Genomic DNA, 25,069 nt, shown 5'->3' with positions numbered 1-25,069 from the left:
ACACTCCTGCTAACACATCCCAGAATGATGTTCTCTTTTTTCGCAATAGTGCTACATTGCTCACTCATATTTAGCTTGTGGTCCACTATGACCCCCCAGTCCCATTCCGCAGTACTCCTTCCTAGGCAGTCATTTCCCATTTTGTATGTGTGCAACAGGTGGCTCCTTCCTAAGTGGAGTACTTTGCATTAGTCCTTACTGAATTTCATCTAGTGTTCAATTCTTTGCTATTTTATTGGTATTAATAAACTAGATCCTATTTTATTAGTCACATTGAATATTGTCTTGAAGGATCATAGGTTAGTTTGATAATTTTGATAACAGAAAAACAGTCTTCTGATCAATTATTTATTTAACACTATAGTCATTTGCATATCAAATATACTGTTGCCAAGTCATGCACCTCTTAACATTAGGTTCCCAATTCAAATTCAGCTGAGGTCAGCGGAAGGTAAAAATTTGTCATCTGATGACTGTTTGGGGATTTATGTGAAATGCGTTTTGTGGACTCAGTCCAGTTCACAGGGTCCACATAACAAATGACACTATAATTGCATCTAGTTGCCAATGCCCACCCTATATAAAAAGTGAGGACTTCAAGCTCAATCACTAAGTCCAGCTTCTTTCATGACGTCCAAGGACATCATGCTACCCTTATTCATGTTGAGCTGTAGCTTACTCTGCAGTTAGCCCCACTGACAAAAATGATCTCAGAAAACAAATAAGGTACAATTCGGTGTGAGTGTAGCTGGCAGAATCCAGTCTTAAGTTTATAAGAAAACTGCAAAAGAAAAAGAGGACTGATTATCCCAGGTCTGTGCCAACTTGTTTTTGTTTAAAGACATCAAGGTCTGGGAAGAGAAAACACTTGAAAATTGAAAGAAAATGAATAAATGTGACACAGGCATCTATGAAAAACACGTCCAAGATAATAACAGGAAAGATACAGAGTAGGTTTGATCTTGACTCAGGCTTCTGGTGTGAATGTCATCAAAAGGGTTGTATCTACTTTTATCAGATCAGATTGCAGGATTTTATTTTCCTCACAGCATATTAATGTGATTGTATAATGAATAATTTGTTTCAGAGTGAATTTTCTAAGAGTTCAGGGGAAAACATGGAAGTGTTATATCTTAATTTAGTTCTTTGGAGCAGGGACTGTGTGTATGCACTGCACCTAGCACAATGGGACTCTGAACTCAAATGGCAACTCTAAGCCTTATTAATATATATTGTTTTCTCCTTTGTTCTTTCCATCACAAAGAGTGATACCTTGCTGACAAAGGAGGAGGAGTGGGAAGGATGAGCTGGGAATGGTAGAGGAGAAGCCCGATGTGCCCCATTTCTTGGAAGATGACTTAGGTGGACTATGTGAGAGAAAATGATGCAGCGAGAGTAGCTGCAGAGGAAGTTCTGTGGTCGGGGAGGCAGGCGTCAGAGTGCCACAGGCTGGCAATAGTGAGAGATAAAATCATGGATGCCAGTGATATTTTTGGGAGATGAAGCAGGCAAAGGGAAGAGGAGAAAAAAGGGCAGGTCTGAGGTTTGAAAGGGAGGTTTTAATTGGGGCAGAGCTAGTGATGAGGACAGGGGCTGGGGCTAAGAATGAAAGGATGGCCGGGGTTGGGGCAGATGTCAATGGTATATAAAAGCCATGTGTGTAGGGGGAGGTAATCAGACCAGTGATCTGTAGACAGCTCTCTGGTACCTTTTATGAAAACCTACTTTACAGTACCCTCCCATGAAACAGTAGACAATACTTGATGAGTCAGAGGAATTCAATAATCACATAAAATACCTAATCAGTTGCACAGTGCTGAATATGGAGGGAAAATATTTCTACCCAGCCTCTGCAAGGAATTAATTTATACCCTGAAGCATGAGGTTAAAGTTACCCATAGGTTTGTCTGCATAACTACAAGGATTTTTTTATTCCTCACATAAGTTGCCAGTACATTTTTCAGACAAGTATTGTGTTTGTCCTGGTGACTGGGCCTCATAAGTACAGGCTTGAAATAAGTTACTTGGCACAGCTCTTCATGTTTTAGCTTATAATTCCAGTGCTTATGCAAAGAGTTTTAGTAAAAGGAAATGTTCCTCATACAGGGGCATGACATTACAAAGGTCCTGTGAAGGCCTGTGACAAAAGCACATCATTATACATAATTATGCTGCATGCCAAATTTTGGGGAAGTTAGACAAATGAATTGCAATAATCGTTGATATATTATTATTGCACTAAGTATTTACATATAATGTAAAGAATACATTCAGAGACCCATGATGCCAACAGAACGAGTAGGTGTTTCCATGGAAGGAAGATTTCATAGAGTTCTTACATACAAGTAACATTTTTTTCAGTATTGTATTTTTTACATTTATTCAACTTCTAAATCAACAGAAATAACAAAACTAGCTCCAAGGCAAAATATTCAAATGAAAGATTCCAAGAGTATTTAAAAGTGGAGAAGATCATTGTCTAACTACAATGGAATCTGGACCAGTGGAATGATATTTAGCTGCCAGAGATTCTAAAAACATCTAAGGGGAAACCCAAACAAAAGTAGTCTCCTCAGTGTACTGTGGGACTCCCTGAAGGCTTACATGAGATACACAATCATTTATTTTTGTCATCAATAAAAGCCCCCCCAAAAAATCAAAAAGAAGAACTTGAAAAACCTAAAACTGAGTCAATGGAAAAAAGGAAGCATTTGGGGATCGCCCCAGCAATGACAATCATAGCACAACAATCATTATCCACATTTTTACTAGATAATTTTATTTCAAGCAAAGAGTGAGATAGGCTTGCAGGATAAGTATCTTTGCAGTACAAGTGGAATAGAGGTAAGAAAAATGGTGAACCAGTTGTGTTAGCTGGAAGCCCAATCAGTAATTCCAGCAATAAAAACAGCCTCTTTTAAAAAAAAAAACTAATTAATTTGATGAGGACACAGCAGCAAAATGAGGATAGGCACTAGCATGGAATTAGGGGGCAGGCTACAACTTATTAAACATTAACACGGGGAGGGCTACTCGCCCATCACCTATACTTCCCTACATTGGGCATTTAATTAGTTCCACTGCAGGGTTACAGGGTTACCATATAACCCATAACTGGCACCAAGGTTACAGGGCTCCTTTCATATACCCCATAATGCGGGTTAGGTGTTCCTCAGTTTATTACTCAGGACTCAGCTCTCTCTGAGCCCTAGCACCGTCCTACTCCCCCATGAGGAAGACAGAGGGTGCACAGATTGGGCTCAGCTCACTAGGGCCACATGGTCTGACCTCAGCCTGTAAAAGCCACAAGATCTCACTCTTTCACATGAGCCCAAGGCCCATCACCAAAATCCAAGGCCTATTACCTCTGGGAACTGTTCATTCTATTGTCTCAACTGCACTGAACACCGGCCACAAGTTGCAATGAATAAACACCCTCACCCCAGTACCTCAGTTACGTACTAAGCATGTTCCTACTCAACCCACTGTGGCTTGATGGTGCTGCAAGGATAGCAAAAAACTCCATGGTCCTCTGCCAGTTGGCCTGGGGGAGAAAAATTACTTCCTGACCCTCTAAACAGGTAATCGGGTAGATCAGCTGCATCTGTCAGACCACAGTCCCATTCCTAGTTTGGGTGAGTAGGGTGGGCTGCTGAAACGGAGCTGATAGAGCTTCCAGAAGGCCCCAGCACAGGGGCTAAATCCTGGGAGCTGGGGAATGCTGGCCAGTCAGCATCCTTCTCCCGCAGTGGGCCAGTGGGTGCCAAAGACTCCCAGCGGGAAGAGCTACCTACTGTCCCTTGGGAACTGTCTCCCTCCATTGCTACTGTGACTGTCCCCCTTTCACTTCTGGGCCCCTCAAGTTCCCCTCCCCACATTGTTGTGAGTGGGTGGCATTTGTGGGGTTTTCATTTTGGGGAGCTCAACTTGGACAGAGAACTCACAATCCCATTTTAAGTCCCAGGATGCTGCAGACACACAGCCCCTCTCAAAACTGAGCCCTAAGTGTCTCAGACTAGGCACTCCAAAATGAAGGCACTTAAAGCCAATGGGTCATTTTGAAAATTTTGACTGCAGTGACAAATACCAAAACAATACATGAAATATATGCAAGATTATGAAACAATATATAGCCCTAGGTGCCCCATCTGAACAAGTGGGATACATTTGTTTGGGGAGTGGGGTTGCATATCCCTTTAAAAAATGTTAATGGAAAACACACAACAAGAGTTTGCTCCTGTTGTCTTTGGCCAGATATTCTACTTCAGGTACTGTGTGCTGGCGGATGCCCTCTTCCCAGCAAGGGGATGCATTTCAGAGAGACTGCATATAACCACGAAAGCTACTTACTAGGAAATGCTCTGCTATGGTTATTACAGGGCAGGAGACTGAAATCTCCAGGCAACTCATTTAAAAAGCCTTAGAAATAATTTGTAGCACTTTATAGGATGGTCTGGCTAGAGTGATGAACTTGGACTCAGGACATCTAGCTTTAGTTCCTGGGTCTGTCACAGATTTCCTGTGTGACCACAGGCAAGTCACTCAAGCTCTCTGTACCTCAGTTCCCCATCTGTAAAATGGAGGAATACTTACTGTCTCCCACCCTCTCTCTTGTCTATTTAGGTTATAAGCTCTTTGGGGCAGTGACTGTCTCTCACTATATGTCTGAATAGTATCTAGTGCAATGGGCTTCATTCTCAAGTGCAGTCTTTCAGCACTACTGTAAACAATAAATAATAAGTGCTATTTAAATGTTAAGGATTAATATTCGTGGGTTCCGTACAATTAAAACTTGATGAGTCATGCTCAAGACTTACCACCCATTTAAACCAAACACTCAAATATTTCAGTTAAACACCTTCGATTCAATGAATTAGGCTCTAGAACAAGTTACGGAAACTCTAGAGCTTTCCAGATTTGTGGGCACATCTAAGGATGCATCAAAGCATCCTATAGCACGCGTTCTGCCACGTTTTCACCACAGCCAGGTTGGACTAAGAACTGTGGTCACAGGGTTTGTCATCTTTCACTCAGAACTTTAGCTGAACGTGACTCTGTATTGGCATGACTATTGTTGTGGTTTGGGTTTATTTGATCTTTTAGACACAAATTGGTGATAAAGGGTGTATCTATGCTACTTCCTTTGGCCTTCAGTTTAATAACATGAAATCATGACAAATTCTTTTGAGATGTGTGTGTGTGTGAAAGTAAATCCTCAAAGTAATTCATTACAACTTTCTAGTAAAGTAGGTGTTCATTAAAGTATTGCTGAAATGTTTAGCATCCTATTTAAACAAAACTAATAAAGTATCATTGCAATATTTTATAAAATACATCTAATTCATGGCAAGAGGTTAAATAATGCACATTTGATTATTTTCCCTATAATATTTATTAAAAAATAGATTTTTGGGGCCAGGATGGAAAATGGTGCATTTAATGCTTAGGAAAGATTTCTCATTCATAGACCAAGACACACAAGCATTCTATTTATACACAGAAATTTCTCTACCTTGCACCATCAGTGTGCTGATAGATATGCAAACTCTAGACACAAAAAGATAGTTCCTTTTCCATATTCATTTAATCTTTGGCTTCTCTGTTCAGTTGGTTCTGTGTGGGGGGGCAGAGGAAGTTGTGTGACACTGGCAGACCAGGAGCCAGCTTATGCCAAGGCACCTAGCCCTCACTGAACACTAACAAATGAATAGTTGGAAACCAGTCTGACTCATCTGTGTTAGCATTATTAAAATAGACTTGAAGATACAATTGACCTGGGGTAGGTGACTGGTCCTTTTGGACTGGGAATAACCTGAATATAGTTATGATTTTTGCTGTAAGGAAGCATCTATCACAAAGGCAAGACTGCGGGGTGCAAGATAGACCAGAGTGTCCAAGGCAACTGTCTGTGTCTCCGTGCTAAGGGTGTTATAGTGCTTGAGGAGTTCACATTTGATACTTGGTTTGTGAAATATAATTATAGAACACACAGTCATTTGGGGTTTGTGTCCTGGTTTGTAATAGTTTGCCTTGAGACTGGCACCCATATTCATGAGCCATTCCAGACAGCTTGACAATGGACACCTATCTAGTGAGGTCTAAGGTCCTGATCCTGCACTCTACCCAGATGGGCACAAACGTCCACTTGCATGGAACTCAACCTCATTTCACACAGGCCAAACGACCAGCTGAGCAGCAGAGGAGAACTTTCAATCCAAAATGTGAACCTTTACAAAACTGATTTTTGGGCTATTTAACTGTTCTGGAAGCCCAGGATCACATCAGTATAGTATAGAATATATTAATCAGTTTTGATATTCTGTATCTGTTCAATTTAAATAAGAAGTAAAGGAGACTCTGCTGTGCTTGACAGACAGAAAGCCAAATCTGAAAGCTCCCATCTCCCCCAAAATCTTCTCTCCTTGTCAGCAGGGCAAAGCAGCACTGTCCTCCTGTGTGCTACTGAGGCAGGTGTGGAGGTGTTCAACATAATAACATGTGACTGCTTTCCAGCTGCTACAAGGGTGTATTTCTGCTCCTCTATGCCTCCCACAACCTCTACTTCTGAGTCCTCTACCCAGTGAATAGTTCCAGTGACTGAATCTGTTGTTGCTCAAAGCTTCTCCAGCCAGTGGCATTTAAATTAATTTTCTCTGTTTTGCGGCTGCCCTTAGAATTCTGAACAACAGCAGTGAAAACTCTGAGCTGCAACAAAGGCACTAGTGTGGTCTCTCTTCAGATTTAGGAAAACAGCACTGCATCAGTTTACACTTTCATTCATGTTTGAAAGATTATCTTCACAGCCAGAAATTAGCAACAGTCAGAACCTCAGGGGTGTAAATCAGCATAGCTCCACTGACTGACACTGATTTACAGCTGCTGAGAATCTGGCCCTCTTCCCCTTCTTCCCTGCCCCCCTTTAAAATCTGGATTTGACAGCACTTGATTGTATTCACCAGGAATGATTTCTACTCATCCTGAGTGAGAGGATTTTTCAAGCCCTATTTTGACCAGATACAATGAATATCAAGAGACCTTGTACATGAGAAGAGACCCAAACTACATCACAGGTAACAACAAAAGACATCAATATCTTAAGGCAGCCCTAACTGACCTTTAGGAATGCAACAGAACCAGTCTGACTCGATCACCAGCCACAGTTGATGACTCATAGCATCAACTAATAATCATGTAGGGTCAGTAAAAAAAACCCAAATCTCTCACACTATCCTAGGGACAGCATTTCACAATTAGGGAGTTTATGGGATTTCTGTGCTGTCTTCTGACTCATCCAGCGCTGGTCACTGTCAGAGACTGGTCAGCAGATTAGACAAACACTGGGCCATTCTTTTCCATAATTTCCTATGTTCCCAATCTAACTGTTCCTTAGGACATCAATGGCTTAGCTAGTAGTCAATTGAAACTAGCTTTTTGCGTAGTTTTTCAACTCAGCCTTGAAAAAGAAATGGGAAATGAAATTACGTTAATTAGAACTGAATGGCAGTCAATATTTTGCTTCTCTGTGGCCTTCTCTCATCCCACATTCATATAGCATCATCATTTGTTGTAAGTGGACCTATGTGAAAGTTCCAATTTTCAGTAGAGGAGGGATCAAGATGCAAAATTCAGGCATGGTTTACACCTGTTTCTAATTTCCACTTTCCATTCACTTATTAAAATTCTTTTTACTGCCAACAAAACCCCTTGTCTTTTCCACTCCCCTCCCCACATCACATCACTTCTTTTTTTTTTAAATCTGTGTTTTTTCATATGGCTCAAAATTATACGAAGAGCTGGGTGAAACCTCAGCTGTCTGTTGGGTGACCAGATGTCCTGATTTTATAGGGACAGTCCCGATTTTGGGGCCTTTTTCTTATATAAGCTCCTATTACCCTCCACCTCCTGTCCCAGTTTTTCACATTTGATGTCTGGTCACCCTAGCTGTCTGCTGAGAAAAACACAAACCAACCAAGAACAAAAACAGCCATATGTCCAACTGTCATAATATTTAATGAATTTGACATTGGGGGAGCTAATACTCCCAACTCTCCAACATTACAGTGAATATTTTTCGCAATGTCATGGAGCTCAGGAGGGAGATTTATCTATGGAGCAGGGGACTGAAGGTGTGTCTCTTTGGTTTTATACATGGTTCTATCACTGATTTACTACATGACCCTAAGCAAGCTATTTAACCTTTCTGGGCCTAAACTTACCGTTGTCAAATGAAAATAATGCTCACTTAGTTTATAGGGATTTGGGGAAGCTTAATTAAAGTTTGTAATGCACTTTGGCATCCTTGGACCAAAAAAGACCTATGTGCAAAGTATTAGTATAATTTGTGAGAATGGCAAATTGTTAAATTCACTAGCTCATTTCAGTGGAATTACTTGCATGAGTTACTGCTACTCCAAGTGAATAAAGGTTGAAGAATTGGATCATTAATATGTAGTGACATTAAATGCACAAGAAGGTAGTCGAGAACCTTTGAAATACACTGCCACACAACTGGAAGCAGGACCGGCTCTAGGCACCAGCAAAGCAAGCCCGTGCTTGGGGCGTAACAATTCCAGGGGCGGCGTTCCGGCCAGTTTTTTTTTTTTTTGACTGGAAGTAGAACTGGACAGCTGGGTTCTTTCCCATCTTTGCTGCTACAAGTTATTGCCTCTGAGTATCTGTATAAAATTTTTCACTCATGCCATCATTGACTCATGGTTACAGTGCTTCAGCTTTGAGCATAAAAGATAACTGTCCTGTTAAAATAACAGTCCTAGTCCATCTTTTGTCTACAATCACTCTAGAGGAGTGTCAGCAAATTGGTGTCAAAACAATATCAAAAGACAAATACTAGCAGAAAAAAAGACCTTTCACCTAATCAGGACTAATAGCTGTAAACACAAAAATTATTCTCAATATACTAGGGGGGAGGGGGGAGAAAATGGGAGAAGAGGAAGAGAAGAGAGGATATTTGAATTATCCCGCAATATAAGAATGATATATATTGAATGTAATAATATCCTAAAACAACCCCACAATCTGGATTCATGTTTTATACCCGCTGTCTATATGAAGTATGTATGTATGAAGTGGAGTTGTAACTCTGTTGTTCCCAGGATATTAGAGGGACAAGGTGGGAGAGAGAGAAAAATTCTATGTGGCTCAAAAGCTTGTCTCTCACACCCATAGAAATTGGTCCAATAAAAGATATTATCTCACCCTCCTAGTCTCTGTATGTAAAGTATGAGCATTACTCCACATATTCATTTACGCAGATGCCGACCATTTAAAGAACTCTTATCGCTGCAAGTGCCTCAAAAGCCATAAATGTTTCATAACTAAGGTTGTGTCTACACTAGCACTTTTGTCAGTATAATTTGTGTCACTAGGGGTGTGAAAAAACACCCCTCAGAGCAACATAAATTATACTGACAGAAGCACCAGTGTGGCCAGCACTATGTCGGCAGGAGATTGGGTGGTTGAGGGTGGTTTAATTATGCCAGTGGGAGAGCTCTCTCCCATTGGTGCAGAGCAGCAACAAAGGAGGTCTTACAGCGGCGTAGCTACATCGGTATAGTCGTGCCGCTGTAAGGTCTCTAGTGTACACATGGCCTAACTCTTGTGCAGACACTCACCGACTTACGCAATCGTTCCATTCCAGAAAGCCTTGCGTAACTCGAATTTTGCGTAAGTCAGAAACGTATACCCAAACATTACGCCAAAAAAAACAAACAAAAAAAACCACCACCACCTATTTCTAGCTTACGGAACTTTTTCCGTAAGTGTAAATTTGCATAAATTGGGTCTTGCGTAACCCAGGGAGCGTCTGTCTACAACCCCATTTCAGATATGCTGCCAGGAAACATGCAGGGTTAAACACCAGGGCAGAATGAGATAGTTAAATTGAAAAGGTTTTAGATAAGAAGCTATCCTTTCTAACAAAATATTCTCAGTTCTACTAGGACCACGTAGAAGTAAATTGCTAAGCAACAGCAACTGGTTTTGCATAGGGATCCAAACAGTTGCAAATCAGGTTCAAAGTCCTGGTTCCATTGATACCCTATGTAAATCAGTGCTGTAAACCATACAATGTTTTTATGTCTCTATGCAACAACTGCCCATGGGCACTGTTCCCTCTAAGCTGTGTGCGTGTGCGCACGCACACAGATCCTAAACCCCGCGCTCATGGCGAAACACCACATGCACAAAAATTTGCACAGAAGCACAACAATTTGCACAGAAGAAATTTTTTGCGCACACAGACTGTCAAAAATTAGAGGGAACATTGCCCATAAGCCTGATCCCAAGTTCATTCAAATCAATGAAAAGACTCTCTGACTTCAGTGGGCTTTGGATCAAGCCACATGTACACAGGGGTGTGGGGATTTTTATTTTTGCAAATTATAATCTAATAATTAACTAAATTTATTGCATGGTAAACAGTTCTAATAGTTAATCTCCACTTGTAAAGTGAGCCATCTATATACAGTATGTTCACAGATCAGGCCTAGAGAAATGCTATGCAAAAGCCAAGTCTTCAGTGTGCTAAACTGGCAACTGTAACAACCCAGGCAGATGGCAAATTGGGATTACCGATTGGTTAGGAATTGCACCTACAACTAGTCTGTGTTAAAACATCCCTTTATGTTTGTTACCCTGCCCTCCCCATCTACCCTGCCTCACCCGCCTTGTCTCATCTATCTCTTGTCTTTCAGACTATAAGCTGTTTGAGGCATGGACTGTCATTTACTATATGACAGTACAGTACAGTGCCCTGGTCTTGGATGAGGCCTCTAGGCACTATCACAATGTGTGTTAAATAATAACAGTCTCATCTGGTAGAAGAAATGCATGTTTCACTGATTTTTGCTGAGACGACGACCCTCAGGGGGAGTGTGAGAAAAATGGCAGAGATGGATCAGGTTAGGCAGCTAGGTCTAATATTAGGTAGCTATGGAAAGAGATGAATTTGACAGTGGTTCCAGTCTCCTATTGTCCTCTTCTCTCTCTCTTTCCAAAGTTAATATATTTAGATTTACATTAGGTTAATGTTAGGTGATGGAGAACAGAAAAAAAGTTAAATGGAGGCTGGACTTTGCAAATATATTATGTAGCAAGGTTTATGCTAACAAGGAGCTTATGTATGCCATGGCTGGGGTGTTACTATGCGACATGTATTCTTTTCTTTTGCTAAACTTTGTGCTTTTAAAATTATAGGCAATCATATTAATAAATAGACTATTCACAAAATAACACTGCAAAAGTGTATCATGCAGGTAGAAAGATGTATTTTACTTGGTTGTACTCTCCTTGTCATTTGCCATTATCAGCACTAGCCTCTGCTGGAGAAGAGAATTCACTTCAACGGACACATTTTCAGTCACCCCTCTGGTCAGTAGCCTATGTTAAATTAACTCTGCGCTCTCCGTCCACTTCCTGGTGAAAATGCCATAAGGGTCCAAAGTCACCACCATAAGTGCCAATATTTTGGCAGTCTCAGCAGAAAGACAAGATCCTGTATAGATTAGGGATAGGGTATGGAGCCTGACCAACCATCTCATACACAGCAATAGTCCCTTCAAGTAAAAGTAGTTGATGAGGCACTATGTACCTTTGCTACATCCATTCTTTTGATAAATAGAGGACTTCAAACTCAATGGTTTTCAACCTATGTCACATGTCCCAAACTTTTTTGTTAATTGTACTAATTATGTTGACTTTCACACTCCACAGAACAGTTATCTGCGGTATTCTACCTGCAAGCAACTGATTACATTGATGTACCTTGTTTTACCCCTTACTAGATAACAGAGATCCTTTGTCTAATAGTTAGCAAGTATTAAGTGAGTCCCTGGGTTCCATTCCCAAACCAATCAATGACCTCAAGTTAACTCACCTCTCTATGCCTTGGTTTACCTGCTTTATTGGTGGCTATGGTAATACTTGACTACTAGTAGGTGTTATGAGGCTTGTTTATAAAGTGCTTTGAGATCCTTAGTTGAAAGGTTCTATAAGTGCAAAGTACCAAAATGGAAATGGCTTTATTGAACTGCTACTTGTAAGTAAAGTAAATGTGACAAGAGGGATCCTTTGTACATGATTTAGTTCAGTGGGCCTGTCTTTTGTGTGTGTTCTCTGATTCCACTTAATTTGTTTGATTATTATCCCTGTTTATCCTTCTGTTTGACCCTGTGGGGAATTCATAGTGTATCTGTAACATCACTGTCTGTTGTCATGGGGATTAATGTGGTGTCACATTCTTCATCATTATATTGCTACCAGATCAATATTTTTGGTAATCAGAAACAGCTGTAAGAAAAATTATAAGAAATGCAACAAATATCAGGTAACATTACATCCTTTCCTGCAAAACAATTGTTTCAGAATTTCGGGGACCATTGAGCCTTTATGTTTATTAAAAATGATTCTTCCAAACAAAACAAGCCCATCCTTTGAGGCATCTCTACTTTACAAGAATTCTATTTTAAGTACAAAAATGTGGAAATAAGTCCAACACTGACATTTGACTAGAAATAAACCAATGGGTCTCGTTAGAAATTACACAACACATTTCATGTGTTGCCTCCAAAAAATTAGCAAATCCTTCCAATTTGGGAATTTAGGGAATTATTGTGTTTCCACTAGAAAATGGGGAAAAATATGTTTCTGAACTAATTAGCACTCTCCATCACTTAAAACACTGAATCAGATTGTGCGCTGACGTACAACTCCATCATCTCCATTACAGTTAACATGTATTTCAGTGTAGACTTTATCTCATGTATTTATGCCCCATTACATGTATTTGAAGTAGTAAATGGAATCTGTGGAACAAAACAGAGGCTACATAATTTCATACAGAATAGACAATTTAGTTACCAGCTGTAATACCTACAAGCAACAAAGGGAATAGAACTTAGTGGGCCAGAGCCTGATTCCTGATAAGTTTGTTTTCACCTCGCCACACTGCTTTCACAGCATGAGGGGTATGCTGGAAAAGGAGAAATGGCCAGGGTGTTGCTGCATTAGTGAACCCTGGCTGTCGGAACAGCACCCCTGAATGCAGTTACTGCCTCGTGTAACTTAGAGTAGCCCTAAAATGGCTCAAAGTTCTGCTGGAGGCTGAATCAGCTCCCAAGCTATCCCAAGATCAGGGATCTACATAACTTGAGCCATTTTTGAGATATTAAAAATTTTGGTTTAGACTCTAGAGGGAAAATGTGTATTTGTATAATGCAAGTGGACTTTTACTCATTTTTATTCAAAAAGCACCACCACACCCAAAAAATCAGGTTGGGGCTAAGATCAAGCAAGCAACATTCCAGCCCAAACAAAATTACTTTGAGAAAGTTATTAACAATTTCAACAGAATGGAAATTGGAACTCAACAATATGAATGGTGGGAGAAAGTGAATAGGGATGTGTTATTCACCCCTTTACATGACACCCAGTGAAATTAATAGGCAGCAGATTTAAAGCAAACATAAGGAAATGCTTCTTCACACAATGCACAGTCAACCTGTAGAACTGGATCAGGGTTGCCAATTTTGGTTGGACATATTTCTGGAAGTTTCATCACAGAACATAATCTTTACTTAAAGATTAATCTTTTATTCCAGAAGACTCCAGGACAATCCTGGAATGTTGGCAACCTTAAACACATTGCCAATTAATGTAGTGAAGTATAACTGGGTTAAAAAAAGAATTAGATCAGTTTATGGAGGATAGGTCCATCGATGGCTATTAGCCAAGATGATCTGGGATGCAACCCCATGCACTGGGTATCCCTAAACCTCAAAGTTCCAAAAGCATCTGGCACTGGCCAATGTCAGAGACAGGATACTGGGCTACATGAACATTTAGTCTGATGCAGTATGACCATTCTTAAGAATCATTTCAATGCCTTGCAACATATAAACCGCAGTTCTGAAGCCTGATCATTCCATTAGTTGTGCATGTAAGTCACACTGATGCCTTAGTTGTAGTCACACATCTTACGAAGCCAGACAATTCCGTCCCGTGGGGAAAAGAAACATGGGAGACTACAACTTGTTCATAGAACCAACAGTTGTCAACCATATGCATTTATTGATACATCATCCCCCGCAGTGGCAGACAGATCTGTAGGATCTCAAAACCACAGTGGATGATACAAGTTTTGCCCTCAGCCACCTGGAACCGCAAAATTCAGAGAGGAGTCCATGGAGCCAGAGACCTAGACCTCACATCACTACTCTCCCTTTGACGCATGGTTGCTTAAGGAGATACGTGGCAAGAGTTACTCATGCCTTCCATCGTAGCCCTTGGAACAGAAATGCTTGTACAAACTGTACTTCAGAAATAACTGTGCACTTTGCCCAGAGTCAAAAATAAAGTTTTCAATATGAATATTAGAGACAGCAAATTAAGCAGCTCTGTAGCATGAGAACAAGTTTGATCAGCTCCTTCATTGTATAAAATGAATATTTCCCTACTCCCCATCAATTTGGTATTTATTCACTTCCACAAAAATTATCCTATTCCATACAGTATTGGAAGCAGGGAGTGTAGAATGTAAGAACGGCCATACTGGGTCAGACCAAAGGTCCATCTAGCCCGGTATCCTGTCTTCCGACAGTGGCCAATGCCAGGTGCCCCAGAGGGAATGAACAGAACAGGTAACCATCAAGTGATCATTCTGAGCTTCTGGCAAACAGAGGCTAGGGACAACATCCCTGCCCATCCTGGCAATAGCCATTGATGGACCTATCCTTCATAAATTTATCCAGTTCTTTTTTGAACCCTGTTATAGTCTTGGCCTTCACAAAATCCTCTGGTGAAGTGTTCCACAGACTGACTGTGCCTTGTATGAAGAAATACTTCCTTTTGTTTGTTTTAAACCTACTGCCTATTAATTTCATTTGGTGACCCCTAGTTCTTGTGTTGTGAGAAGGAGTAAATAGCACTTTCTTATTTACTTTCTCCACACCAATCATGATTTTAGAGACCTCAATCATATTCTCCCCTCCCCAGTCATCTCTTTTCCAAGCTGAAAAGTCCAAGTCTTATTAATCTCTCCTCATATGGAAGCCATTCCATGTGCCTAATCATTTTTGTTGCCCTTTTCTGAACCTTTTCCAATTCCAATATATCTTTTTTGAGATGGGGCAACCACATATGCACACAGTATTCAAGATGTGGGCATACCATGGATTTATATAGAGAGATAAGAAGACAGAAAATATCATATTTTGCATCTCTTTCTTAATGATTCCCAACATTCTGTTTGCTTTTTTGACTGCCGCTACACACTGAGCCAAAAAAGCGAATGGAATGTTCTCTGAGGTATACAGCAAATGAAAGCCCTCAGGGAAGTCTGAATATCAGAGCTTTGAAGAAATTAGAGTTTTGTTGAAACCACTCCTTTCCTGCACCAAGTTGTTGTAACTCCCAGAGCAATGGTGGGCTCATTCCTCACTAAATTGCTAATTACTAAGCCAAGTTTTGGAATTTGTTTTTCAGACTGGTAAGAAAAGAATAAGGCTATATCACTGAGAGATGGGAAATACACACTTACTTATACACACTTATATTCCCTCCTATAAAGGCAAGGTCTTACTCAAAGCCTGTTGAAATCAATGGGAGTCCTTCCATTGACTTCAATGGCCTTTCAAACTAGAACCCTAGTCACCCTGAAAGGGGATGTCACAGAGTAAAACTGGAGTACAATTCAGCAAGACCCATAAGGCCACGTCTAACTTTAAATACATGAGTAGCCCCATTGGTTTCAATGGCACTGCTCACGTGCTTGAAGTTAGGCATGTGCTTATGTGCCACACTGAACTGTGGCACTGGAAATAAATAATTTCATGGGGAATAAATAATTCAGGGGACCCAAAACCTGCAATTATTTTAGTGCTTAAATCATATGTTGACTGGTAAGCACCTATATCTTTGCAATTCAATTATCTGTAAGGGGACTGTTGCCCCCTTACTAACATTCAGTGGGGGTGTTTTAGTTGCTAGCTCCCAGTACTAAAAAGGGAGAAGGGTCGATGGGGAATCAGGACCCTGAGACTGACAGCCCCCAGGAACAACGGGGAGAGGCCAATGCTCCAGGTCAGCCTGAATGACTGGGCGAGCAGGCTAATGAGGGAGTCAGGAGGCAAGGGAGGTCCCGTCCTCTGTGTGAGCTGGATTTGCCTGGATCAGACAGAGTGGGGCTGAGCTAAGGGGAAAGCAGGGGCCCAAGCTGAGCTGGAGAGCAGAGCTGTGCCAGATCCAGAGGGACCAGAAAAGCAGCCCAGAGAGAGAAGAACCTGTTCTGGGAGCAGAGCTGCAGCAACCAGAGCCAGAGGGGCCAAAGAAGCAGCCCAGAGAGCTGGAGGCAGAGCAGCAGCAGTACAGAGACAGAGTGGTGGAGCTGGGGTTGGACCAGTCTGGAGCTGGGAGCAGCTGGGGAGACCAAGGGGGACCCTGGGCAGCAGGCCCAGCACAGGGAGATGCCTCAGCCAAGAGGCTTGGCAGGCCAGGCTTGGATTGTAACCCCGACAGGGCGGGGGCGACACTGGGAAGAAGGGTCCTACCACTTAGAGCCTGAGAGCGTGTGGCCACCACCAGTGTCCTACCCACAGCATCCCTACAGCACAGCCAGGGTCTGAGAAGAAGGCCTGGGACTTACAGGGAACAGACTGTGAACTGCCCTGACATTCCAGAGACACGGTTTGTGATGTTCCCTGCCACAGAGCAGGTTGATGTGTTTCCTTTAACCTTTCCCATTTTTCCTTATTCTTTTTAAACTTAATTGTTGATTAAATAACTTGCATTTGCTTTGTATGTAATGGTCAGTGGGTCAGAGAAGTGCCCAGTGCAGAGAGTACCCCAGAGTGGGGACACCCTAGCCCCTGTCCTATGTGACCACAGCAGGGTTGGGGGTCGAGCCCCCCAGGAATCCTGGGCCCAGCCTTGTTGGGGTTACGAGGACTCTGCCAGACAGGAGAGTGGAAGGGGAGTCCTCAAGGGCAGGGAGGCCACTGGGTAAAGGAAGTGGGAGCGAGGACTCAGATCCTTTCACTAGCCCACTTCACCGGGGTAGTGCAGAAGCCAGGAAAGTTCCCCACAATAGCGGGACTATTCGCCCGCTTATAATCTTTTGGAGGAACCATTGGCATATGGACCTTCCTGTCTGTCTGAGGTGGAAGTTTGTCTTGGCTCCCTTGATACTGTTCCCGCACGCACCTCCTTCTGTTTGTCCCTCTCCTCTTCCAGTGTGTATCTGAAAGGTTGCCCTACAGCCTGAACCTAGCGAAGTCAATTCAGATTTACTCAGGTCAGGGCATTTAGACTTTTCCCAAAATTATATACGGCTGGAAACTCACCACCACATTGTAACAGAACTTTCACACACTCCAGCACTGCTGGGGAGGTAGTACGGGGGACATACTCTCCAAGGTTCCACAAAGCCTGCTCATTAGCCTCTGGGCACCATACAGGGGTGTTCCCCAGAAAGTTCAGGGCTAGAAGACTGGCCCTATGCCACCTCATACCCAGCCCCCAATATACACACCTGCCACAGGCAGAAAGTAGTGTGTCTTTTTTGAGAGTTCATCTCCACAGGGCAATTAACCAGCACAGCTGCAGCAGAATAGCTCCCCATGTGGCCAAAATATTCTGAAGAAAAACAGACTTTATCCTGGAATACGTACGTCACTTTTGAAGAAGAGTAATTATTCCAGAATAAAACTGCTTGTATTTCAGAACAGAATGCCTGCAGGGGGAGTTATTCCAGAACAGCCAATGATACAATAAAGCGCCAAGCATGCTCAAGAAGAGAAAAACCAGCACTGACTTTCAGGCTGAGTCTGCAGTATTGGCTGTTAGAAAAGACACTTTCCACTTGCAAACTCTGCATATTTGATCAGGAATCATTGACACATGGCTGCAATAGCTTTCAACAAGTATGTATGAACTTCATAAGACAACAGCACAATTTTAAAGTGTTCCTGACTTTAATGAAAACCTTCCACTACCACCTCACAAAACCAAACAAAGGACCTAAACCTCACTCAGGGCTTGTTCAAAAAAGGATGGGGTCCCTGTGAAGCTATTCAGTTGGGGCCCGTTTGTAAGGGCCAACAGTCAGCGTATGCCCTTCTCCCTACCTCAAATAGCTTTACCATGCCAGATGAAAGAGCTTGTAGTAGGGAGATTTTTAGAGGCAAAAATGACAGTTGCACACCTAACTATATAGGTGAGGTTTTTCAGGAGTGGGTGGGTGAGATTCTGTGGCCTGCGTTGTGCAGGAGGTCAGACTAGATGATCATAATGGTCCCTTCTGACCTTAGTATCTATGAATCTATGAAACTATCATTTTTGTCTGAAAATCTCCTCTCTAGATACCTCATGGGGAAAGGAAAGATTAAGCCTAAAATTGGGGGAAAGAAAATAGGCACACAAGCCCCTAGTGGGCCCAGCTTATTCTCCATAGAGTCCTTCATCACTACAAAGGGGTTGACTCCTCACACCAATCAAAACTGGATCATTGACACTGATGAACAGCCCTCTCTGGCCTTGGTGAGGCAGACCCCGCTGCCCCCAAAAATATCCTAGGGGGCCCCTGCCATTGCAAAGATGGAAGCCTTGTCTGAACTAGCCTGGTCCTCAGTGAGGACGAAGCCCATAGCAAGTTTCAGATCCCAGTCTTTTGTTGTTGTTTTTTAATGCACTAGCCCAGTCTATGGTTAGAATTATTAATTATTAGTAAATAGAACAAGTGTGCACTCTTAGAGCTCAAACAGCTGATGGGATTTCACTCAAAAATTTTCAGACACAAAAGACAACTTCTGACATTTATAATCATGCACCCCTAACAAGTGAAATATTGAGGAATATACAACCATCCGAAAATAGGGAAGCAAAATGGATACAGTTTTGTCACCTCTGCTCTAAAGTGCAACAACAGATGACCATTATAAATCAACAGCAATGTAACACTAGTAGATTTTTATATCTGTGTGTGTGTACACACACACATATATACATGCGTGCACATGTGCACACAGAGAAAACAGGTCCACCACAGGAAGTTTGAAAACTATTGCTTAACCATTTAGCACATTACTTCTCTATATATTTCACAATGGGTTGCTTCATTAATCATTTAACTATTAGTAAGCTGGAGGGAGCAATTTACAGCAAACCTAGACGAGAACACAGAAATGGTGAAGTCGTCATTCTTTGAGAGAGCAGATCCAGCTCACTTTGACCTACAAGGCTAACCTTGACAGACAAGTCTGTTTCCCCAGGGCTTGAAATGTTATGGTGGACAGGAGAGTCTATTAACACTCTTAAAGCTCTCTGTTTTGATTTGCTGTGAGGATTGTTGTGCATTTATGCCATTGTCATTTAAATGCATCTTATAAGTGCTCTCTGTCTCAAGAGAGATCACCACTCTTGAGCATAAGGATTTGTCTACACAGATAAATTAATCCAGATTCAGATAAGGTGTGAATTTAAAGTAGATTAAATATTCCTGATCAATGCCCTGTGTGGACACTCTTATTCTGGAATAAAAGTTATTTATTCCAAATTAAGATTTTTCAGAATAAAGCACTCTTATTCCAGAATAAGAGCATCCAAACAGGGAGTTGATCAAGAATAGCTATTTTGGAATAACTCTGCCAATAGATACAACCAAAGAGAACAGTAAATATCCTTCCAGCATTATTCACCTTTTCCTTCCCACTGTTAAAACTCAATTTTACTTAGTAGTAATGTCTCTCTTTTTCTGATTAAAATAAAATATTAAAGTATTTTATCCACAGCAGTGTAAGAGATCAAACAGTCCATTACAATGGCCTAGAACAGTGGTTCTCAAACTTTTGCATTGGTGGCCCCTTTCACACAACAAGTCTCTGAGTGCAACTCCCCTTATAAATTAAAAAGAAAAGGAGCACTTGTGGCACCTTAGAGACTAACCAATTTATTTGAGCGTGAGCTACAGCTCACTTCATCGGCTGCATTGAGCTGTAGCTCATGAAAGCTTATGCTCAAATAAATTGGTTAGTCTCTAAGGCGCCACAAGTACTCCTGTTCTTTTTGCGAATACAGACTAACACGGCTGTTACTCTGAAACCTTATAAATTAAAAACATATTTTTAATATTAAACACTATTTTAATGATGGAGGAGAAATGGGGTTTGGGGGTGGAGGCTGATGGCTCGTGACCCCCCACAAACACCCATAATAACCTTTGACCCCCTGAGGGGTCAGAAACCACAGTTTGAGAACCCCTGGCCTAGAATATACATTTTTTGTAGGTCACCAGTAGTTTTATCAAGAGGTAGAAGCAGCAATAAACCAAGTTTGGTACACAATATGTCAGGGTCACAGATAAACAGTGTAGAATGGAAAGCACAGCAAAAAAGGGGTGAGGGAAGTAGGTGTGGAGGGGGTGTTCCTAAATGTCTGCAACTAGGAACAATTCTAAATGCTCCCAAATCACTCTATATATTTTGATTTTTTTATGCCATCTTTCCCAGGACCACAAAGCAATCACTTAGCCCCAAGCACAAAGTTTAAACATTGTCGTGATTTGTCTTCCAGCACTTGTTAGCGTTAGACATGTCAACTTAGAGACTGATACCTCACAAGCTGTACATATAGGATGAGACTTTATTAACATAAATAAATCAATCTTTACAAATAATTGTTAGTGCTTCCTCCATCAATACACATTTAAACTTTCACCCTGGCTAAAAAGCATGGGAGTAACTTTCACAGTTTAGGTTTCCTTTTCTGGTAGTGTAGTTGCTCCCTAGCAATGATTTTCAGAAAAGAAAAAGAAAAGAAAAAGAAAAGGAGGACTTGTGGCACCTTAGACACTAACCAATTTATCTGAGCATAAGCTTTCGTGAGCTACAGCTCACTTCATCGGATGCATCCCAGAATGCATCCGATGAAGTGAGCTGTAGCTCACGAAAGCTTATGCTCAAATAAATTGGTTAGTCTCTAAGGTGCCACAAGTCCTCCTTTTCTTTTTGCGAATCCAGACTAACACGGCTGTTACTCTGAAAGAAAATAAAGCCATCCTGCTACAAACTACAGCAAAGAAAATTTCTCTGATAAGGTGATTAGTCCCAGCCTGAAGGGTTAGGAATCGTGGGATCAGCAACCACTGGGTTACATGATCACATGGAAACATATTAAAGTCTCCCCGTGTTTTAAAAGTTTTCCTTCATGTTCACGATCTGACACACCCCTTTCTGGGTTCAGTTTTGTTTTAATATGGCTAAACAAGTATTTTTAGTATTAAAAATCGCTTGTACTGCTTCCTCGTTTCAAGTTGTAACAAGTACACTTTAAAACTATATAAAAATGATCCATCATATCTGTTAACTCCCTCCTCTGGCTAAGCTACTTTTTTCCCTTGGTAACTGGACAAAATAAGTAGCAGTTTAAAACAAAATTTAAAAACAAACCAGACCAAGAATGAGTTGTATTTCTTACAGTTTCAGTGTTACATCAGATCCCTCTGGGCTTGTATATCCCTCTTGCTTTCTAGGCAGGATCCTTTTTTTCATTGCTTGGATAGAGAAGTTTTCAGCCGTAATAAATGGGTGGAGCTGAAGTGTCAGCTGATCTATTACAGCTGTCTCTCTCTTAAGGTGGTACTGAGGTATAAGTAAGCAAACAGCACCTTGGAGTAACACTGATGAACATCGTTTGATACTTAGCACGGAGAAAAATTGCAAGGGGTGAAAGCACAGAGAGTTAGAGATATATCTCAGCACCAAGGACAAACTTTAGTGATCAACGGTATGACATTAGAGTTATCACATTTAACAATTACCAAGTGTTAACTTATTAATATACATATGCAAACAGCTAAAAAAAACTTTGGTGATTGATGGGCATGATCTGAAGAGAAGGCTTCCAGAAGAAAGAGCAAGGAGCTGAAGTTTGTAAGACAGTCTTAAGGAAATGCTGTCAAATACAAAACAAGTGCCTCAAATTCTGGCAATATTGCCTCATTTCTTATGGAAAGGGTATTTGCAAGTAATAATTTGCAGATACTTATTCACAACATTGTTCATCTTTCTAGATCCTCTACATTAAACAATTTTTCTATAGAACTCAAGGAAAACAATATTTTCTGTACAAATGCTATTTTTAAAACCTTAGAGAATTTACTGGAAAACAATTTCTCTGCAGGCTTGTTGAAGGTTTGTTTGTTTTTTGTTTTGGTGGTTGTTTTTTAAATCTGACCTTTAGATTTCTATATCAGGGATACAATTATCTGTCAAATATTAATATGACTTTTCCACAAGAGGATGTAATGTTAGGGTGAGAATTTAGTAACTGCTAAGATACCACGACAGCTACCCTAGGACTACAATAGATTGGAATTGTACAACACTGGGAGCTTATTTACACAGAAACTTGCATTAAAATAACTAATTTGTTTTAAATCAGACCTTTTGTTACTTTATGGCAAGTCTATGTGGGGGGACATTTCAAAATAAGTGTCCTATTTTTATTATTATGTGTATTACCGTAGCACCTATCAGCCCTAGTCATGGACCAGGACCCCATTGTGCTAGGCACGGTACTAACAGAACAAAAATGGCCCTTGCCCCCCAAAGAGTGAAATTTTTAGTAATTCACAGTGTAATTTTCAAGAACAGGTAAGCAACATAAGCACCTATGGGCTATGTCCCTTTCAGCACAAATTTCTCCAAATACACACAGCAACCTTAAGTGTTTCACCATTTGCCAGTGTTCATGCAGGGTCCTAAATTTTCTGACCCACAGCCTAGCCACAGGCTTTGGCCTTGGACCAAGCACTTAGGAGATTTCTCAGACTTTGAGGACTGCCTCCCAACTCTCATGGCTACCGACAACACAATTGGAAAAGATAGCTCTTGAAACCCATCACATTAAATGAAGTGACATTTATGTGAGTCTTTTAACCATGTAGCCAAATTAAAGAAAGACAAATAGAAATGGTGTGGAGGAGATTTAATCAGATGACAGGAAAGTCTCTGGGTTTTTTGAGATACTACACTAGAGCATTTATTACTTTCAAAAAGTAGTATTTGCTTATTAAAGCTTGGGTTTTGAAGCAAACACAAAGCTCCTATGCCTATTTGCATATGAAAATTATTACTGTTTTACTCAGTCAGTTTCCCATTGTCAGCTGTCCCCTGGCATGTATGCATTACAATGGGTTCTTATTAAGTAAACCACAGCACCCATCACCCAATCTCATATAACTCCATTGGCTCCCTACTTGGTTTATAATTCAGGGCATAGTTATATCTTTAAAGAGGTGTTCAAAATATTTTTGTTTATTTTTGCAATATCATGACCATCAAAACCTTTTATTGGCCGGAGCACTCCCGGGTAGTATAGTAGTGCCTCTACAGGCTGAAACCTGAGTGCATCATTTCTAGCCCTCAGAGTTTTCAGATGGGCTAAACACGCACAACTGGGGCCAGATTCTCAAGAGCGCGGCTCCTTTTTACGCACCAAAACAAAGAGCTAGACTTTCAAGAGTGCTCAGCCTGTTGGATGTTGAGCTTTTTCAAAAATCTGGCCAAGAGTTTGATAATGGGAGCTGCAGGATGCAGAGTATTTTTTAAAGTCTGGCCCTTATTTAGATGCCTAAATAAGAGCTGAACTCCTTTGAAAACCTGGTCCCAAAAGGGGTGAGGAGAACACAGAGGGTCTTAGTATTGGTGAATAAAAAAATATGATCCCACTAAGCACAGCAATCTGAAGGGTACATTTTCATAAAGCAAAAATAAAAAAATGCACCCACATTCTCCATCTGAGGTGCACAGAGATGTACAAAATTAGCAACACCATTATTAAACAACATGCAGCAAATTAGCCACCAGTCCCCTATATACAGGAATGTTGGGTTTCAGTACCACTTCCCTGTCACAACCAAGTTTTCCCCAGTCTCGAATATCCCCCGATGTCTGTGATGTGATAAAAGTGCAGGGGAATTCAGGCAGCTACCTTTGAATTAGCATTATGTCCAACCTGGAGGGTGAAAGCCTGCAGAATTAAATGATTGTTGGTGCTCCTTGAAGAACGGAAAGGTACAATAGCTCTCTTTAAAGAACACTTCTTAGGCCTCTCTATTAATTGCCCCATGTCCTATCTTCCCATTTTTGAGGAATATTATGAAGAAAATTGCAGCAGGACAGCTCCAGCACTAGGAAGATGGTTCGGGTCCCTTTGCTTCCATGTGGTTTTCGGCTGCAGATGGTGGTTTTGGCTGGTGAGCTCCTTCAATAACACAGGGGAGAAGGTGTTTTTAGCACATCCATAGACCTCAGATGGTGTCTGATGGGGTTACTCTTTAGTGTCTCTACTTTTTTTCCCCTGAGCTGTGCCTAAAGGCTTGTCTTCAAGGACAGTGCTGCGGCTGCTGCAGTACTTTAGTGAAGACGCTGCTATGCTGACCAGAGAGCTTTTCCTGTCAAGGTAGTTATCCATCTCCCAGAAAGGCAGTTGCTATGGCATCGGGAGAAGCTCTCCCATCAGCATAGCACTGTCTACACGGGGGGTTAGGTCAGTATAAATACGTCACTCAGGGGTGTGGATTTTTTATACCTCTGAGCGATGTTATACTGATACAGGCCTGTAGTGTAGACCTGTCCTAAGACTGATATGGCAGAACTAAGAGCCAGGCAGAGACAGCAACAGAGACCTCAGCAGTCTCATGCTTAAACACAAAACACCCTGTTTGTTTGGGGATTCAGATTTACTCAGAATACAAACTTTTAGTACCATTTCTGGCTATATTTCTTCCATGCAGCTTTACAGTCAGTAAACCCCAAAACAAAGTTACAAATCAATAAACAAGGTAGCTCTTACGATTCACTAATGCTGCCTGTCCTGGTTTTCAGTCACAACACCTGGATCTTGGTTTGCCACAGGAATAACCCAGCCCTTCTCTAGGGTGCTGCATCTAAGAAGTGGGGAAAATATCAGTTGTCACCTGTCTTTTGCTGCTTTGTGATACACATGGAACATCTGAGAGGGTTTTATTTCTGTTATGATAGTTTTTCTTTTTAATTTA

The 25,069-nt window shown here is 41.3% G+C and overlaps 1 protein-coding gene across 2 annotated transcripts in view; it reads right to left on the bottom strand.

The window, feature by feature from the left end:
- The window catches only part of PLA2G4A (phospholipase A2 group IVA), a 137,849-nt gene extending 116,279 nt beyond the window's left edge, over positions 1-21,570 (bottom strand). For both annotated transcript variants that reach the window (XM_073356705.2, XM_073356706.2), the window contains exon 1: positions 21,484-21,570. The gene's annotated coding sequence lies outside the window, so the exon portion shown is untranslated. The remainder of the gene's footprint in view (positions 1-21,483) is intronic.
- Between the last annotated feature and the right edge of the window lie 3,499 nt (positions 21,571-25,069).

The sequence above is a fragment of the Lepidochelys kempii genome, chromosome 8 (assembly GCF_965140285.1).
Source record: "Lepidochelys kempii isolate rLepKem1 chromosome 8, rLepKem1.hap1, whole genome shotgun sequence".
Taxonomy (NCBI): domain Eukaryota; kingdom Metazoa; phylum Chordata; order Testudines; family Cheloniidae; genus Lepidochelys; species Lepidochelys kempii.
This window is presented reverse-complemented; position numbering and strand designations above follow the sequence as displayed.